Genomic DNA, 20,799 nt, shown 5'->3' with positions numbered 1-20,799 from the left:
GGCAGCTCCTACCAGATCTACATAAACAATGACTCATCTAGTGTGTGGCACATGGGCCACCAACTATCTTGGTCTTGGAAATACATGCCTGTAATACACAAAGTAGGCAAAGTAACATGTATGCCTCTGGTGAGGTCTCATCCCAGTGTAGCCGCTATTGGGCTCTCAACTGCCCATGAAGCTCCAGGTAAGCCACCACCAGTATGTGGGTCAGTAGGAGAATCAGGGTCTGGTGCGTGCTGGATCCACATTGGGAGGAACTTCCCAAGCTAGACCTCCACAATCTTCCAGGTCCAGAGCCTCAGGTCCTCCCACCTCATCCTGAAATGTACACTACGCCGGTTGAAGACCTCCCACCTTCTGGTCGATGGCTCTCCAAAGAGCATCCTTATGATGGGCATTGACCTGTATGGATGCAATGGATGTAGAAACAGATTGGAACTGGAAGGTTAAGGATATCTGTGTAGTTGAAACACATTTTCTTTAGGATGTATGATAAAGGCATTCATGGCTACACCATGTGTACCTTTACCACTTACCCCGAAACACAAATGTTTCTTAACTATACATTCCTTTAACACACATGCCTTTAAAATGCAATTCTGTGGTCAAGCCATGAATGGTAAGTGGGTATGTATGGTTTAGGTCGCCATTACTCTGACCCCCACCCCCACCCTAAGCCTTAAACTACAAACCCCCTACCAGTTGCCCATGCCGTGAGGTCCAAAACCTTCCCTTAAACCTACCGATTCCACTCCAGCTGAGGCCTAAACCCTTGCCCATTAACATACACAACCCCAACTCCCCCATCCCCATGCAGTACCTAAAACTACTCCAACCCCTTTCACTGCCCCATGGATTAAAACCCTAAACCCCTAATTAAAAAAAAGACCTAAAACCTACCTGCCCTTCTCTAAGCCCTAAAATTACCCCGGCACCCCAGAGTCCTAAAATCTACCCCAAACTGCCCAGTCCTGAAAACTACCACCAACCCTTACAAACTACCCCCAACCTTTACAAACAACTCCCAAAACCCGGCAACAGCCCCAGCCCCACTTACCGATCCTTCCTGCTTTGGCCCGGCAGCAGCTATAGCAGGCATTATCTTAACCACACGTATGCATGGTTAAGCCAAGCCTGTTAACACTTGTGCTGTCTGAACACTAGTGTCTCAACCTGCATTGTTATGACTGTTTCCCTTTTTTATACCAAGCACAAACATTCATCAAGAGTCAACACAATACTTGCGTAAATGTCACATGCTAAGCACTACTAAAGCATGAATACACACTTTTGTGGTCATCTGCAAACCTGGTCATGACTGTTGATTTATATTTCAATACTCTATTCAGAATTAACCAACTATTTCCACAGTTATGTTATGTTAAAATTATTTTTAAAGCGCATTTACACCAGACGGTTTCATGGCACTGTTGATGAGTTGGATGTGCGAGCCGCCTGGGCAGTGGAAGCATGACTTCTGGAAAAGTGACAACAGAGCTGTGTGTGTAAGGGGAGTAAACCCATCACATTGGCAGTGTAGGTCAATATAAAGAAGTATCAGGTCAGGGGGTTATCTAAGTAACCATTTTTTTAAAATATGGTCCATGTAACATCTATCTGGGCTACGAGTGGTAAGGAAAACCCATTTTGGGATCACCCATGGATCTGCTGGTCTACAGTGCTTATGCATCAGTTCTCTTACCACACTAAATCTGGCCCAGCCTAGTCGTAGCCTTGACTGGCCACAACTTATTGTCGGGACTTGGTATCTGCAGGCTGAACATACTGATTCTGCATGAACCTCACATTTCCATCAAATAAATAAATTCATAAAAGTGATTGTTTTTCCCATCTAATATGTGACCATATGGTTATGTGTCACTCTGAAGGGGTCTGTGAGGTATAGCTACCTCCCAGACAACAATGTTGCCACACCTGATATGTGGTGAGTGATCTGCGGGACTGTAGACATGGCTTACATTATCCTCAAATGCTCCTAACAGTATATATACACAGCTCATGGTGTGAATTCTATACATATCTTTGCATGTATATCATGATGTGATGTGGGAAATGATGATAGCTAACATATAATGCGCACATGCACATATCTAACCATGTAACGCAAGTACAAATTAGGGATTATCACGCATTACTATGCTGATGTACACTCCACAAAGTATAGTGCCTCATTATCTATTACATGACTGCCCAAAGTAAGGATCACTCCATTTCAACAAGCAACACAATATGGTTAAATGCTGGGACTCAGAGGAACTTTGTAACTATGGGACTTAAAAGCACAACGTTTAGTGAAAAATTGCTTTTGAGATAGCTACCTGATCCTCTGCTGAACCAAAGAGCTTATCATACAGGGGAAGGACCTCTTAAACCAGGGACTCCCGCTCCTCTGGAGAGAAGGAATGGCCCTCTCACCTGCCTGGCACAACCTCCCAGTGGTGGCAAACAGCAGCTAAAGTAGAGGAGGTGTTGATAGTAGCAGGGTAAGGATGCAAGTGGGTTTTTTCAAACTGCTGCATATATGTACACCAAGTAGACAGTCATTAGTGTAGGCGCACACAGCGATTGGACTGAGACCGCCACTGTCACCAACATTAGCCTATGGCTGTGTCCACCATGGGGGCAACAGCCCATTGCGTGGTTGACGTCCACCAGTGGTGGTCATCCCGTTTGTCCTATATCGAGTTCAGGCTTCCTCGCATTTTAGCAGTTGGAAAGACAGTAATTGTAACTTTTAAGCGCTTCAAAACCACTACAAATGAGGCCTAGCAGGTTTACACTTGATAGACTCCCTTCACATGTCATGGCCTGTACAATAGCTCATCTGTGTAGTGCCTTAGTGTGCATATCATCAAAATGTGTGCTGTGTACTGTACACCGTGGTTTGGTGGTATTTCACATGAAATGCCATTGAAAGCTTAATATAGTGCAAATTTAACCTTTATAAATTGAGGATTTGTGATTATTGGTGGCTGTTTAACAGTGTACAATGATGAGGAATATGTGTAATGGTGCATGAAGCTGTTATGTTTTATCAAATTACTTTTGCATTACTCTTCATATATGTTATGCAGGGCACTATGACCAATATACATTTTCATTTTTAGTGCTCACATTGGTACCCTGGGAGAGGAAGGAGACACCGGCCTCAAGTGTACTGCCCATTTTTAGACCTTCAGACGATGGCAGAGAGACATGAGATCCAGGAATTTAGCTTGAAACGTCAAACAATCCTAGATTTATGTCATCAGTTGGCGCCTGACCTCCACCCTCAGATCTCTTATCCTACATCTATCACACCACTTGTTAAACTCATGTCAGTATTGCATTTTCTGGCCACAGATTTCGTTCAATTTTCCGTCTCTATTTCTGGTGGTATGTCACAACCAATGTTCAGGCATGTACTCCAAAGGGTGCTTACAGCAATGCTAAGACACATGAACAGCTATATCCAGTTCCCCATACGTGAGGATTTAGCTACTGTAAAGGCTTATTTCTATGGGTTTGGTTGCATTCCTCACGTGATTCGATTAATTGATGGCACACATATTGCCTTAGTACCACCGCATACAGGGGAACAAGTGTACTGCAACAGGAAGCACTACCATTTTATCAATGTGCAATTTGTCTGCTTATCGGATTTGTATGTCTCAAACATCTTTGCCTTGTTCCCAGGATCTGCACACAATGCCTTCATACTGTGGAACTCAGAACACAAAAAAATGAAACCGACTCGGTACTACCGTACACTCCTACTACTCATGGAGTAACGAACAGTCAACTCTTTTATCTGTCCGAATGGAATTTTGGACAGATAAACGAGCTGGAGCGGCTGCTCCAACTCTAGAAAACAGCTACACACTAAGGGGCCGATTATGATGGCGGACGGACCTGAGTCCGTCCGCCACCATAGAGTAGGAGGGACCGTCCGCAGGGGCAGCGGCGGTCCCTCCTTGCAAATTAGGATGTGACCGCCACCCTGGCAGACACATCCTGTATTTTTATCATTGCGGCGGGTGCTGCTTGAAGCAGCACCCGCCGCAATGATAAAAATGTAAGTTGTGCATTTGCATGCACAAAGCGGCAGGCACCGCGCGGTACCTGCCGCTTTGCGCAGGCAAATGCAGGGGTGTACCATAGGTACCCCCCATGTGCACCCCCACCCCCCTTCACCCCTGGGGGCCCGCAACGGGCCCCCAAACAAAAAAATCCGTATGCCTTTGCACGGCGGAAATGCCGGCGTGTAAAGGCATGTTCCTCCGGACATCTTAATATGACTGGCGGTGTCTGATAGACACCGCCAGCCATGTTAGTGCTTTTCCGCCGCGGACGGGAGGCGACCGCGGCGGAAAAGCTGCAGACTGAAAAACGATCCCCCAGCCATCCTAATCTGGCGGGGGGTCTTTTTCAGTCTGCTGCGGTTTTCCCGCATCCTCCGGGCCGGCGGTGGCTTCCGCCGGCCCGGAGGATGCGGGAAAACCACCATCGTAATCGGGCCCTAAGTTAGTTACATGTACAAGATAGAGAGTCAGTTCGGATTGACGCTGTTTTTGCATCATTTATTTATTTTGTTTTTTGTAGAATATCCGGTCCATTTATATGAAGCTCTGATGATAGTCCCAGTACTATTCGCCTGGGTCTTGAAAAACATTGGCATTTTGGGAGGCATTTAGTTAATTCTGAATGCGGCGAGTGTTGAAGGAAACAATTGGATAAAGGATTGATACAATATTCCGATACTCTTTTGACACTGGAGCTGGAATAACATATGTGGTTCATAACGTTGAATATGTTCATGTTTATTACAAAATTTTGTATATGATATACATTTTTCTAAAATGTGTTTTGCATCAGATTAATGTATGAATTCATTTGCTGATTTTGTCATGTTGCAAGCTGTTGCTAATACTTTTTTACAGTTTCTAAGTCAATTTTTGTCTTTAAGTGTATGTTATTGTGAATTGTTTAAACGTGTAAGTTCATGTGTGAATTTGATACGTTTATGTTTCTTTTTCAGTCCCCAAAAAATTGTTTTGATTAACTTTTAAAGAAACAGGAATGGTCTAATAAAAATTCCATTCGGGCAGATAACAGAGTACGAAGCCTGGTTCATTATTTTGTGTTCGGAATTTTGAATAGCCCTACCTGGCCCCGGTCCTTTGGGCTTTACCCCTATAGGTTTTCATACTGTGGATCAGCACCATACCACCAGCTGATGTCACAACTACTGCCGGAGAGGGCCTGGCTTGTAGGTAAGTGTGATACAAAAGGGGATGATGGACGGAGTGTTTGAGCCAATCAAACACTCATCCCCAGTCAACTGATCTGGGTGTAATCCATCACCATTCTTTAGCCCACTCAGCCACCCCATTTCAGACATGGCCATATGCAAATCAGTCTGACCCTGTGCCTCATGGGAACAGTCCAGCCCGAACTGCCAAGCCATGTCTTCCATGGACCGGAAACAAGCATCCTCCTGGGACCGGTTTCGGATTCATAATCCTCATCAGCCAGGCTATCTTGAATCCAGTGGCCAAGTGAGCAAGGGACTCAAGTCTGAGCATACCCTGCCACACTTAGGGTGAACAAAGCGATACAAAAGGGGATGATCGACGGAGCATTTGAGCCAATCAAACACTCACCCCCAGTCAACTGATCTGGGTTTAATCCATCACCATTCTTTAGCCCACTCAGCCACCCCATTTCAGACATGGCCATATGCAAATCAGTCTCACCCTGTGCCTCATGGGAACAGTCCAGCCCGAACTGCCAAGCCATGTCTTCCATGGACCGAAAACAAGCATCCTGGGACCGGTTTCGGATTCATAGTCCTCATCAGCCAGGCTATCTTGAATCCAGAGGCCAAGTGAGCAAGGGACTCACGTCTGAGCATACCTTGCCACACTTAGGGCGAACAAAGCGATACAAAAGGGGATGATGGACGGAGCGTTTGAGCCAATCAAACACTCACCCCCAGTCAACTGATCTGGGTTTAATCCATCACCATTCTTTAGCCCACTCAGCCACCCCATTTCAGACATGGCCATATGCAAATCAGTCTGACCCTGTGCCTCATGGGAGCAGTCCAGCCCGAACTGCCAAGCCATGTCTTCCATGGACCGGAAACAAGCATCCTGGGACCGGTTTCGGATTCATAATCCTCATCAGCCAGGCTATCTTGAATACAGTGGCCAAGTGAGCAAGGGACTCACATCTGAGCATACCCTGCCACACTTAGGGCGAACAAAGCGATACAAAAGGGGATGATGGACGGAGCGTTTGAGCCAATCAAACACTCACCCCCAGTCAACTGATCTGGGTTTAATCCATCACCATTCTTTAGCCCACTCAGCCACCCCATTTCAGACATGGACATATGCAAATCAGTCTGACCCTGTGCCTCATGGGAACATTCCAGCCCGAACTGCCAAGCCATGTCTTCCATGGACCGGAAACAAGCATCCTGGGACCGGTTTCGGATTCATAATCCTCATCAGCCAGGCTATCTTGAATCCAGTGGCCAAGTGAGTAAGGGACTCACGTCTGAGCATACCCTGCCACACTTAGGGTGAACAAAGCGATACAAAAGGGGATGATGGACGGAGCGTTTGAGCCAATCAAACACTCACCCCCAGTCAACTGATCTGGGTTTAATCCATCACCATTCTTTAGCCCACTCAGCCACCCCATTTCAGACATGGCCATATGCAAATCAGTCTGACCTGGTCCAGGGAAGACATTGCTTGGCAGTTCAGGCTGGACTGTTCCCATGAGGCACAGGGTCAGACTGATTTGCATATTAATTTTATTTATTTATTTAGTCATTTATAGAGCGCGAACAGCTACCCCCAACGGGGCTGTCCCGGCGCTGAAAACATGTGAAGTCCGAGAGGGTCCGTCAGAGAGTTCCGTCAGGCTAGATCCGAGAGAAGAGCCAGGTTTTGAGTTTCCTGCGGAACACAGCCTCAGATGAAAGGAATCTGAGTTCTTCTGGAAGTGAGTTTCACAATCTGGAAGTGGCCACGGCAAAAGCCCTACCACCTGTGCGAGCCAGACGGAAACGTGGGCAAAACATAAGGCAAAGATGGTTGGATCTAAGATCCCTTGTTGCAAGAGACCGCCTGATTCTGTGCCTTAAGAATGCCAGGCCACGACCATTGAGAGCTCTGAAGGCAAAGACCAGGGCCTTAAACTGAATGCGATATCTCACAGGTAACCAATGTAGTTTGGCCAGATGAGGTGAAATCGAGTGGCGATAAGGAATGTTACAAATCATCCGGGCTGCCGAATTCTGCCCTATTTGCAGACGGTTAATGAGATATGCAGGGGCACCGACTTACAAACTGTTTGAGTAATCCAGATGGGATGTAATTAGTGCATGTACTACTGTTCTGCGGGACTCGAAAGGCAAGAAAGGGATGATTTTTTTAATCATTCTGTGTTTTCCGAAGCAGGATGATGAAACCTTATTAATTTGAGTCTTGCAGGAAAGAGCTGTGTCAAATTGAAAGCCCAGATTACGGGCAACTTGAACAGGCACCGGAGGGGGATTAAGTTGAGATGGCCACCAAATATTGGAGGGTATAGTAGATTTCTGATTAAAAAATAACACGTCCGTCTTGTCGGTATTTAATTTTAGGTTGTTGGAGGACATCCATGAAGCGATGTTAACCTGACAGTGGCGAATGCGAGCCAGGGGGCTGTCAAAGTGATCCTTAAAGGAAAACACAAGCTGAGTATCATCAGCATAAAAGATCACTCTGACGCCCCAAGATTCAACCAGCTCTGCCACTGGCCTTAAGTACACATTAAATAAAAGAGGACTAAGGGCAGATCCCTGCGGAACCCCCATCTCAATGGTTTCTTAGTGGAAACAAAGGGTCCTAGGGAAACCTGTTAAAACCTGCCTGACAGGAAAGATTTCACCCAAGCCAGGGGAATTCCTCCAAAGCCCACCTCCTGAAGGCGAATCAGTAGAGTGTCATGTGAGATGGTATTGAATGCTGCAGATAGGTCGAGGAGGACAAACATGGCCTCCTCGCCCCTATCCACACACTCGCGACTAGATTCAGACACTTCCAACAAAGCTGATTCTGTACTATAATCAGGCCTAAATCCTGACTGGGTGTCGTGTAGGAGGTGGTTAGTTTCTAAATATTCAGACAGTTGCTCTTATACCGCTTTCTCTAACACTTTTGCCGGCTTGGGGAGAAGTGAAATGGGGCGGTAATTGTTAAAGCATAATGGGTCAGCGCCTGTTTTTTTCAAAATAGGTATCAACAGTGCCTGTTTCCACAGAGAGGGGAAAAGGCCTGACTGCAAAGAAGAATTCCAAATTTCTAACAAGGGCTTAATCAGTAATGGGGCTAAGTCATTCAAAATATGAGCTGGAGCAGGATCCAGTGGAGAGCCCGATTTACACTTCAAAAATAAAGTCAAAGCGTGATCTTCCGTCAGTGACTTAAATGAGGTAAACACTTCCGCACAGCTGGTGACATAAGCTGGCGTTGCTGCTGCGGGATTATGCTGGATGTTTACTGTGATATTCTTGATTTTCTCATAGAAAAAATCAGACAGTCCCTCACTAAGTAGTTGGCTTGGGATGATTGGGGAGGCCAGTGCAGAAGGATTAGCGAAATCCTTAACAATATTAAAAAGGGTCTTTGTGGAATTTTCTGCACTTTGAATTTTATCTGCAAAATACTCTTTCATGGCCGTGCGTTTGAGTTTGTGAAACTCCTTTAGAGCAGATCTATAACGGGCTTTAGCCAATGGGTCATATGCCCGGCGCCAAATACGCTCCAGTTTTTTAACAACTGCTTCTGTTATCTCGTAGCGACAATGTGAACCATGGGGCCGAAGGTTTAGATCTTAAAGAGGAAAGATTTTTCAAGGGGGCAATTTGCTCAGTAGCAGCAGAAAGATCTTTATGTTATCTTATGTTATGTTATCCCGGGGTTTTATATAGCGTACGGCTACTCAGAAGAGTGTCCCGACGCTTTGAATTGCACACAATCTCATAACACAACAGGAAAAGAAAATAAAAACAGTGAGGAAGAAACCTAATAGGGCCAGGAACTAAGAGGAAAAAAGCCAAGTTTTGAGCCCCTTCCTAAATGTTAACAGGTTAGGGGAACTGCGCAGGGACACAGGCAGTTTATTCCACAGCTGGGGCGCTAATAGTTTAAAAGAACGGCCTCCGATGCGGGCTCTCTTGACACGGGGAACTGTAGCAAGAAACAAGGCTCCTGACCTGAGCGGCCTGGCAGGGTAATAGAATGATAGCCTTTTCTGAAGGTATTTTGCTCCGGAGGAATGCATGGCTTTATATGCCAGAGTAAGGGTCTTAAAAATTATCCGCTTCCGGACAGGAAGCCAGTGCAGAGCCTCCAGGAGACCCGAGGCTCTAGCACGGCGAGAAAGTCCATAAATGGCGCGTGCTGCCGAGTTCTGGACAACCTGTAACCGTTGGAGCAGGTATTCTGGCAGGCCGAGATATAGGACGTTGGAATAGTCAATTCTCGAACCTATAAACGCCTGAACTGTGATCTTCCTGTGTTTCTCCGATAACAGGGGAAGGAACTTGCGTAACATCCGGAGCAGTCCAAAGCAGGTGCCAGTGAGCCCGATTACCTGTGAGCGTAGTGAGAGGCCATTGTCGATCTTGATCCCAAGGTTTTTTGCCACCTGGGACGAACTTGCTGGTGGAAACATGTTCTCAGGCCACCACACTTTCCAGTCCGGATCTGAGCTGCATCCAAAAAAGAGGACCTCGGATTTATCCGAGTTGCACTTGAGGCTGTGATGTTGGAACCACTGAAACACAGCCTCAAGGCAACCCTGGATCCTACCTCCATCAAAGTCCGCCCCCCTCTCACAGGTGAAGAGGAGCTGGGTGTCATCGGCGTAGGAAACGATCTGAGCCCCGAAAGACTCCGCCAGTGCCGCCAGAGGGGTCATGAAGATGTTAAAAAGAGTACTTTATTAAGTAAAGATACGCGTTCATTAAGATCGTCAACGGGTGAGACAGGGGTACTCTTAAACCCCTGTTCCAGAGCCGTGCAGGTAATTTTATGCCAATTTCTACCCTTTCCTCTGCAAGTAGATTCCATCCTAGGTGGCTTAGATATGGACACCACAAACGGGATCAAGTAGTGATCAGACCACGTAAGAGGCATAGAAGGGAGAACTTTAAGGTCAGGCAGATTGGAAAAAATCAGGTTGAGAGTATGTCCTGCAGAATGGGTCGGACCACTCACCCATTGAGATAGATTCAGGCCTTGCATAGCGTCAAGGAGATTTTTAGCACGTGTGCAGTCATGCAGATCAACATGATGATTAAAATCCCCCAACACAATGAAATCGGGGTGCTTGAGAGAGAGATCAGCGGTGGCGGCCATAAACGAGGTAAGTGCAGACTGATGGGTGTTCGGGGGATTATATACCAGCATGCCTGAGAGTATGGCAGCAGATGACTCGGAGATAGAAAAATAAAGAGCCTCTATGGCCCTAGATTTGGAATTTTCCTGGCAGTGATAGTTAGATGATTCCGTAAAATTACGGCAATACCACCGCCAGATTTCGATCCCTCACGGCTAATTCCTATGAGGCGGTAGCCCGGGGGAGTAGCTAAAGCAATATCTGGATTAGAAGTATCCTTAATCCAAGTCTCAGTGAGAAAAAGTAAGTCCCAGGATGTTGATGATAGCAGTAGCCATGTCTGAACTGGGGTGGCAGAGTGGGCTAAAGAACGGTGATCGATTAAACCCAGATCTTTTGACTGGGTGTGAGTGTTTGATTGATTCAGATGCTCCGTCCATCACCACCCCCTTTTGTACCGCTTTTGGCCACCATATGTGTGGCAGGGTATGCTCAGACGTGAGTCCCTTGCTCACTTTGCCACTGGATTCAAGCAAGCCGGGCTGAAGACGGCTGGAATGCCAGAAACCGGTCCTCGGAAGCTTGTTTCCGGTCCAGGGAAGACATGGCTTGGCAGTTCAGGCTGGACTGTTCCCATGAGGCACAGGGTCAGACTGATTTGCATATAGGCATGTCTGAACTGGGGTGGCAGAGTGGGCTAAAGAACGGTGATGGATTAAACCCAGATCTTTTGACTGGGTGTGAGTGTTTGATTGATTCAGATGCTCTGTCCATCACCACCCCTTTCTGTACCGCTTTTGGCCACCATACGTGTGGCAGGGTATGCTCTGACGTGAGTCCCTTGCTCACTTTGCCACTGGATTCAAGCAAGCCGGGCTGAAGACGGCTGGAATGCCAGAAACCGGTCCTCGGAAGCTTGTTTCCGGTCCAGGGAAGACATGGCTTGGCAGTTCAGGCTGGACTGTTCCCATGAGGCACAGGGTCAGACTGATTTGCATATAGCCATGTCTGAACTGGGGTGGCAGAGTGGGCTAAAGAGCGGTGATGGATTAAACCCAGATCTGTTGACTGGGTGTGAGTGTTTGATTGATTCAGATGCTCCGTCCATCACCACCCCCTTTTGTACCGCTTGTAGGTAAGTGTGATCTGTCCTAACTTTGTGTTGGTAATGTCAGGTTCTAGAATCTGAAATTGTTTAACTCATTGTTGCATTTCTGTCTGTCTTCAATCTAGGAGACCCAATGTATCCCAAGGGCCATGGTTATTTGCACTTTTGAGGAATCCTACAATGCCAGGGGTAGTCCGCTTTCTCTGAGGCCCATGGAAGAACATGATGGACAATGGAGCAGGCTTTTGGGCTCCTGAAATCCAGATTCAGATGTCTGGACAAGACTGTGGAAGCCCACTTCTATTCATCCAGGAAGCTGTGTAAAATCACTGTGGCCTGCTGCATGCTCCACAACATTGCTCTGCGATTGAACGTAACGTACATCTCAGAGGATGCAGGCCATGAACAGCCACCTGGTGATGAACCTGAAATGACAGATGATGATGATGATAGTGGTGAAGAGGAAGAAATGGACTTATGTCAAGTTGCCATCTGAAACCTCTTCTCCTATGTGTAAGTATGGCGTGAGATGTGACGAATTTGACTATTTTTGCAACTCTTTTACTAATGCTGTGAAGAGGATGTTAATGCTTCATGCTAGGAATATATGGTTCAGACAATAGCTGGGAAAAGGTGTTTGGTTTGTAAGTGTAGATTTGTTTATCTATCAATTTTGCCCCTGACTGTGTGCTCTTAGAGTTGACGATATTATTTGTGCCATATGGTTCCATGTTAAAATATCGATATTAAAAGTATTGATGAAAAAAATATTGATGTGAAAATATTGATCACAAACATATCGACTTCCTATACGTAAACAGGTAAGTACAATAATCACGACACAAAAATATTGATGTAAAAATCGATAGCAGTAAAAAATATTGACGTATGGGAACGCGTTGGATAGTGTAGGGATAAAAATTACTATTCCCACTCCAGTGAGTGCAACAGTAGGGAAACCGCTGGATAGCGGAGGGTTAGAAATTACTATTCCCTATCCAGTGAGTGCAACAGTAGGGAAAGTGCTGGATAGCGTAGGGGTCAAAATTACTATTCCCACTCTAGTGAGTGCAACAGTAGGGAAAGCGTTGAATAGTGGAGGGGTAAAAATTACTATTCCCACTCCAGTGAGTGAAACAGTAGGGGAACCGCTGGATAGCGGAGGGTTAGAAATTACTATTCCCTATCCAGTGAGTGCAACAGTAGGGAAAGTGCTGGATAGCGTAGGGGTCAAAATTACTATTCCCACTCTAGTGAGTGCAACAGTAGGGAAAGTGTTGAATAGTGGAGGGATACAAATTACTATTCCCACTCCAGTGAGTGCAACAGTAGGGAAAGTGCTGGATCCCACAACAATACAAAACAAAAACATCAATATTTGTATTACATTTAATTTCCAATATTAACATAATTAATATATAAATGTAAATATATTATTATTAATGAAGAAAATAAAAATCATTAATGACACGTTAATTAACACTATAATATCCACAACACACACCTAAAATTAATTACACAATTACAATTAATGATGACTAATTAATTAATGGAAATCAATTTAAAAATATTGAATAATCAATCAATAAAAAATTAATTACTTACCACCCTTCACAGCATTTACACCTATTACCACCACTACACACACCTAAAATTAATTACACAATTACAATGAATAATTACTAATTAATTAATGGAAATTAAGGTAAAAATATTTAACAATTAATCAATAAAACATTAATTACTTACCACCCTTCACACCATTTACAGATATAAACACCACAACACACACCTACAATTAATCAAACAATTAACATAATTAATTATTAATTGATTAATTGAAATTTTTACAACTAATTATTAACCAACTATTAATTAATCAATTTACACATTAATTATTCAATAAATGTTATATAATTAAATTACTTCCCACCCTATTCCCCTATAAACCCACAACCCGCTACGGAACTAATAACGCAAAATTCAAATTAAAAAAAAATATATTAACTACTATAAATTATTATTTAAATCTATATAATTAAATTACTTCCCACCCTATTCCCCTATAAATCCACAACCCGCTAAGGGACTAAAAACACAACATTAAACTTAAAATAAATTTATAACTAGTAACATTTTAAAACATATAATAAAATGACAGACAATTTTCATTAAAAACACTAAAATACATAACATTATTAATATTTCGATATTTTTGTCAACTATATTTTTGTACACGATATTTAATACGTCAATGTTTTTGAAATCAATATTACTTACCTGTCAGTCGATATTCTTGTCCAGGATATTTTTGTTGTTGATATTTCTTCCTCACAATATTTTTGCAGCGATATTTATGTCCCTCGATATTTATATGTCAATATTCCTGCTCTCCACCGTGCCATATTAATCTTTTTCTAACTAACCCCTCTCTGTTTTAGTCTGTTGTAGATTTCTTCACCTTGGCATTTTCATTTGGACATTTCAGAGTTGTGACATTACCAGATATATCATGCTGTTCAGACATACGAAGACACATGGATTGGTCCCAGGAATGTCTGTCCAGAATTTGGGTGCACAAAGCTGGTACCAAGACCTCTTGCACAGCAATATAATGGAAATTACCTGGCATCCATTGGACTTGTACCTGTGGTGTGTTATATAAGGCAATATGTGTGCCATCATGTTATCCAACACAGTGTTGTTGTGGGCCCAAATCATGCTAATCTGTCTCTACATTGGCTAAATCCTCATTTTGTATTAACTGTATGTAGCTGTAGTTGTATCTCATTGTTCTAGGTCAAATTGCTTGTGGCACATCACTGACATTTGTTTGTGACATTCCACCAAATGCCAGCAACACTGGAGTGGAATGACCCTGTGGTCAGAAACTGTTGTACTGACATGTGTCTGTTTGTATGTTTATTTGATTTGGAATTCCTTTTATGAGGTAGGCAATATGGCTTCAGCTGATGATCTAGACATAATGTAATGTTGCCTCTTGTAGAGCATATTGTCAGATGTATCCCATGTTGCAAAGATCAGCAGCTGATTATGTGATAACTGACACAGAAGAATTGTGCCAAATCTTATTTGCTATGTTTCTGACATCATGTCAGCCCATGATTTGAACAATGGAATACAAATGTTATCAAACCGGACACTTGTATGTATGTGTTGTTGTGACAAGGTTGTGAGCCAGAGTTGAACATTGTTGGCATACAACATACCCATGCTTTCAGAAGTACCTAGTTTTGTCATTGCAAAGTTGGTAATACATTAACATTGGAATATGTGACAGTTACAACAGGAGGCAATGATTTGGTGACTTGTGTATTTAATGAGGCGAGCAAGTATAATATCAAAATGTGTGTTAATAATTAAACAGTGAAAACCAAAAGTCATGTAGTCAGTCATGGTGAATGTAACCATCATTGTATAGTCCAAATTGTCTGGAGTCAAAAGTCTAACATACTGCTCCCATCACATATGGAAACGTGGGCAGGAATAGTCCGCAAAGTGAATGTGTTGCACACACAGGAGGAAATTAAGGTTCAGGTTTCTTACTGGTGGTGGTGGGTGTCTTGCTATCCTCACCTCCTGGATTTTTGCATGAATGTCCCCTCTTTTTGCCAGAGAAGGATCTGCAGCTGCTAAGACAGGGGTGCATGCATTTCTCTGACAGGGCCTCCCTTCTTGTGGCTGCAGCAGATGTCGAACGCCTAGGTGGACTTCAACAACAGGAAAGGGTAGATGCAGGTAGAAAAGCACTGCAGAGGGCGGTGTTGATGTCCTGCAGCACCCCAACCAGGGAGGCCATGTTGGTGTTGATGCAGGTCACCTCGGTGTGGATGCTGGCAAACTCCTAATATGTGTCCCTCTGCAGTTGATTAATTTCCTGGATTTAGGTAAGTACCTGGCCAATCACACCTTTTGAGTCCTGGTAGGCTCCTGGGACTTGAGTGATTGCAGCCTGGGTGTCCGTGGCTTAATTGGACTCACTCTGTGGGCTCACAGTTGCCCTCTCATGAACCCTACCCCTGCAGGCCTGTTGCTGCACACCACCACTTGGTCCTGGTTCCACAGGTAATGGGGTGGTGATAGCCACCTCAGAATCCAGTACTAGGGAGCACAGGATGGTACTGACTGTGCTAGGTACACAGATTGGGGGTGCAGGGGTTTCCTGTGTTGTTGCAGCCTGGGTGGGAGGTATTGTTATGAGCACAGTAAGCCCCACTCTTGCCATCTGCCCAAGCTGACCATCCTAGGGTGAAGCCGAAGTCTGTTCCGTGTCCAAGCTCTGGCCAGGTGCTGTGGCCGATCCACCTGTTGAGTAATAGAGAATATTGTTATTGGTGGAAGTGTGGTAGCTACAGCCATATCCTATGTGTTATAGTAAATAGAGATCTAGGAGGAAACAAAATAGGTAGGGATTAGTATTGTGATCTATTTCCATGGAGTTGAAGTTGCTTACTAGACATTTGAAGACATTCAATACATGTAGTAGAATTAACCAGCTCATTAGATGTGCTGATATGTAGCATTTTGGCTTTAGGGATAGACATATAATCTCCAAAACATTGCAAACTACACAGTCTAGTTGTTCTGTGTATTTGACCATTCCAAGGCCTCGTTGTGTATAATACAGGCAAACTCAAACCGTGGCTGAAAATTTAGCATTACTCATCATTTGAGGATTGCAGAGTCAACTGGTCACTGCTAATCAGCTGAGTTTCCTTCATTTCTTACATATATTAGAGGTACACAGATGTTATGGTGTCTCTCATGCCATCAATAGTTTCAATTGATGAGACCAGGACACCGTCAAGAAAAGTATTCAGACATGTATCTGAGTAGAGCATTATATGTACATTGCACAGTCCATGATTACCGAACATCAGTTGTAAAATGGCAGAGAAGAGAGAAGGGGCAAAAGGAGTATAGAATCTTGGTTAAAGTTACAGTCACGTGGCCTCATGGCCTCATGGTAGTTGTAGTGAAATCTATGTTGACTAACTAACACTTGACAAATGGTAACCTGCATGATCAGTGACCATCAGATGTAGAATTGCAGGCAAGCAAGAAGGGGCAAAATGAGTATAGCATGTTGGTTAAAGTTACAGCTTCATGGCCTCATGGTAGTTGTAATAATGTGTATTTCAACTTACCAACAGTTGCCAAATGGTAACCTGCATGGTCAGAGACCATCATGTGAGGATTGCAGAGTCAACGGGTCACTTGTCACTGCTAATCAGCTGAGTATCCTTCATTATTTACATATATTAGAGGTACACAATTGTTATGGTGTCACTCATGCCATCAATAGTTTTAATTGATGAGACCAGGACACCGTCAAGCAAAGTATTCAGACATGTATCCGAGTAGAGCGTATATGTACATTGCACAGTCCATGATTACCGAACATCAGTTGTGACATGACAGAGAAGAGAGAAGGGGCAAAAGGAGTATAGCATCTTGGTTAAAGTTACATTCACGTGGCCTCATGGCCTGATGGTAGTTGTAGTGAAATCTATGTTGACTTACTAACACTTGACAAATGGTAACCTGCATGATCAGTGACCATCAGATGCAGGATCGCAGACAAGTGAGAAGGGGCAAAATGAGTATAGCATCTTGGTTAAAGTTACAGCTTATTGGCCTCATGGTAGTTGTAATGATGTGTATTTCAACTTACCAACAGTTGACAAATGGTAACCTGCATGGTCAGTGACCATCAGTTGTAACATGGCAGACATCTGAAAAGGGGCACAAGTAGTATAGCATCTTGGTTAAAGTACAGTCACAGGGCCTCATGGTAGTTGTAGTGAAATCTGTGTAGACTTGCCAACACTTGATAAATGGTTAGTGTAACATACCTGTTGGCAACATTCATTTGGGATGGACCATACATTTAGATATTAGCACACATAGTTGGTCCTGGGATAACATTTTTCTAGCAATACACTTACAGACACCATTCCAACATGTGGCATGTCATGGATATTGATACATGTGCTCTTATATGCAACAATACACATTGACACAAACAATCCAGCTTCTCTGCTACTTTGAGAATTGTATGTTAGGAAAGTAGATAGACAACACAATAACAAAAGCAGAGTTGAGAATTAACTGGACATTGTGGTATTGTGACAGTTAGTGACGTGTAACTTACCTGACTCCACTTCCCCAGGTATTCCTGTCAAGCCCTCTGAATGCAGGATGGCCAAGGCCTTCTTCTTGAAGGGAAAAAGTTGTAATGGCCTTTGGAAGGACCACTGTGATTCCTCTGGTCCTCCTAGTGCTGTGTGGAAGTCAGGGTATGCACCCTCTACCTATAGTCATTCCACCACCTCCTAATTTCACCCTGCATGCGCAGGGTGGTACTGACTACATTCACTATGTTGACTATCCTGTCCCACAATTTAATTTAAAGGTGGTGAAGAGTGCTAAATGATGAGATGAAAGAAGAAAGGAGTCTGCCTTTAAGTCACAGTGGTGTCTCCTTTCTTCTGTGCTATAGGTGAGAAGCAAAGGATCCTGGTCAGATATGGGGTGTTTCATAGTGTTATTTGCAGGTGTGTCCACTTGGCAAAATCTCTTCAGCTGTGTAGATTTTTTAATCAATCCAATGGTCACTGATGTGGTGCCATAGCATTCTACCGCTGTCAGGTACCTGCTCCTAGAAAACTGCCATTACGACTGTGTTGTTGTAAAAGGATCGACGGGGAAACCAAGACCCTGGTCGTATCGGAGTACAAATTGCCAACATTGCAGACCACCATGCCCCAGCTGGTACTGCACCGCCGACTCGAAAGACATTTCAGGCTGCACAACTCGTAATATGGAGAGCAGAAGACCGTCAGCACTGAGGTGTCCTGGCGCCCGTGGTGGTCGGGCAGTGGGACTGCTAAACTAGTAATCAGCCCCTTAGATTTAGGCTTGGAGGAAACATGCCAATATGCCTAGAAAATAAGAATGACTCGAAAGAATGGTGAAAATATACTCCAAGGTAATTTACTGAGAGATAAAGGGGATAGGATTTTCTGAAAAATGGATATGAGATTTCTCCACACATTTCCCTTTCTCCCAATGTGAATATATTTAGTGATCCTCAGTTTGTCCCCTGTGTATAAAATATGTAACAGCTAGTTCAAAAAATATTATATCATATTTTAATTTCAGTTGCAGTTTCTTAACTTGGCACTAAAATACACACGCAGCTAGTTGCAGTGTGTAGGCTGGTAAAATATACATATTTGTTAATAAGCTAATTAAGTGTACGATGTCTGCTCGCATAAGAAAAACTTTCAGGTTTAGATTAGGTATCTCAATTTAACATGATGTTATTCTTTACTCCAGAGAGGTGGGCAAGAAACATATCATAAACAAACTTCCTCGAAATTTTATTCCCCTGAAACGTTCAAGATATCTCAATGGACATGATAGAATATTTTCTTTTCAGATATTCAATTTTCTCTAATGCGATGTGACTCGTAACAAGTCAGACCTTATATTCATTTACAGTAACGTGTCTAACCATAACGAAATGTGTTCCATCACGGGCACAGCTTAATTTCCATTTTCAGTGGTATATGAGAAATAAGCAGTGCATTCTACACTGCCCAATGTAAACTCTTAAGGGGTTGGTATAAATTCTGGCACAAACTCTCACTAGCCATACTTTTGGAAATCAACATCTGCTTATTTTATTAAACGTAAGATGGGGGGATATAAAATGAGTCAAAGGAATTAAATCTGCATTTCACTGTGTGTACTAAAAAACACACATAAAATATGGCAGTGTTTTTGCTTTTCTAGGTGCTTTTCTGAAAATAGCTGTGTCCGATTGGTGAACACATACAGTGGGAGGCAATCTGAAAGATTTAATACTGCACTAGTCAAGCGTCATTATTCTCGATGGGGCTTGACAAATTCAGGGCGAGAGGTGTTGTAAACAGTAGTCAATGGGAGATTGACAAGGCCACGGGGAGGAGCCGCTAGCGAGCTTTTGTGTTAATTTCTTCAATTAGTAGGATGTTGTGTCGAAGATTATCTTCAGATGCAAAGATTCTAATTTTTTTTATACACGCGTACTTCACAATTTAATACGAGAGTGGAGTTGTAGACCGAACATTGGTAGGCCAAAAGTACTAGAATGACTGATATAGTCATCAGAATCAAATATCTTTATTCGGTTTTTCAGAGAAAACCATAAAAGAACAGGTAAATAGTATAGCTAAAAACATCATATATTTAAAAAAATGCATGTTAGGCAATCACAGCATCTTTATCAACTAAAACCACATCATGTAACAAATAAAATCTTTTGCTAACGAATTAGATTAAACATTTGCCAAATTAATACAAGTAAACACAACGTATCAAAAGAAAACTCTGGTGATCAGTCAAATTAAAAGTAAGATACGGTTCAATTAAACGAGTGGTCTGTATAGGTAAGTGGGTTCTAACAGATGATTTATCCTTGACCGAAGAGACTCTCTCACTTGCCTTCCAGTCCATGAAGGCTCTCCTGGTCCAGGAATATTCATCTGTAACTAATAACTCTGGTTGACAAACAGAATCTGATTGGTCCAATTTAGTGAAATTCTCCCTAACATATCTGATCCAGTGGACGCTACACGCATGGTCTAAAGCCAAACAATCATTTAAAACTAAACAATTAAAATGTTTGGCAGGACCTGTCCACACCGAGATCCAAAGGAGGGCCATGACACCAAAATTTGCTGGGCCTTATTTATGAGGTTTTGACTAGGGCAGCGCCACAGGCGTTCCTGCTGCGCTGCCCTACGGTAAAAGAAAAGGGCAGGAATGCACCATATCTATCAATACAGCGCATTCCTGTCCTCATCCCCAGAACTTGTGCACATTGGGGTGCCATGCGCCAACGCATGATTATTTTTGTGCAGGAAGCGAGACCTTCCTGCACAAAAACGACCACTAGAACTGTTTTCCCCTTTCAATATGTGCTGCAGAATGCAAGCACACATATACAAAGGAAAAATAAAGATATTTCTCCTCATCGTGCCTCCCTTACACCTCCCCTGGGGAGGCGCAAGTCTATGGGGCTGCCCCAGATTTACGATTTCTCATAAATCTGGGGCAGTATCAAAAAGCCAGGGATGTTGCTGGGAACGTCTCCAGCAACACCCATTGCACTCCCCTTTAATGCAGAAAACTGTGTTTAAGGGAACATTATTTACGAAACAGCATTAAGCCAAAGCAAATGGCATAGTGCAGCTTTGTAAATATGGAGCAGGCTCCTG

The sequence above is a fragment of the Lissotriton helveticus genome, chromosome 5_1, assembly GCF_964261635.1.
Source record: "Lissotriton helveticus chromosome 5_1, aLisHel1.1, whole genome shotgun sequence".
NCBI classification, from domain to species: Eukaryota; Metazoa; Chordata; class Amphibia; order Caudata; family Salamandridae; genus Lissotriton; species Lissotriton helveticus.
The sequence above is the reverse complement of the archived record's forward strand: the minus strand, read 5'-3'. Positions refer to the sequence as shown.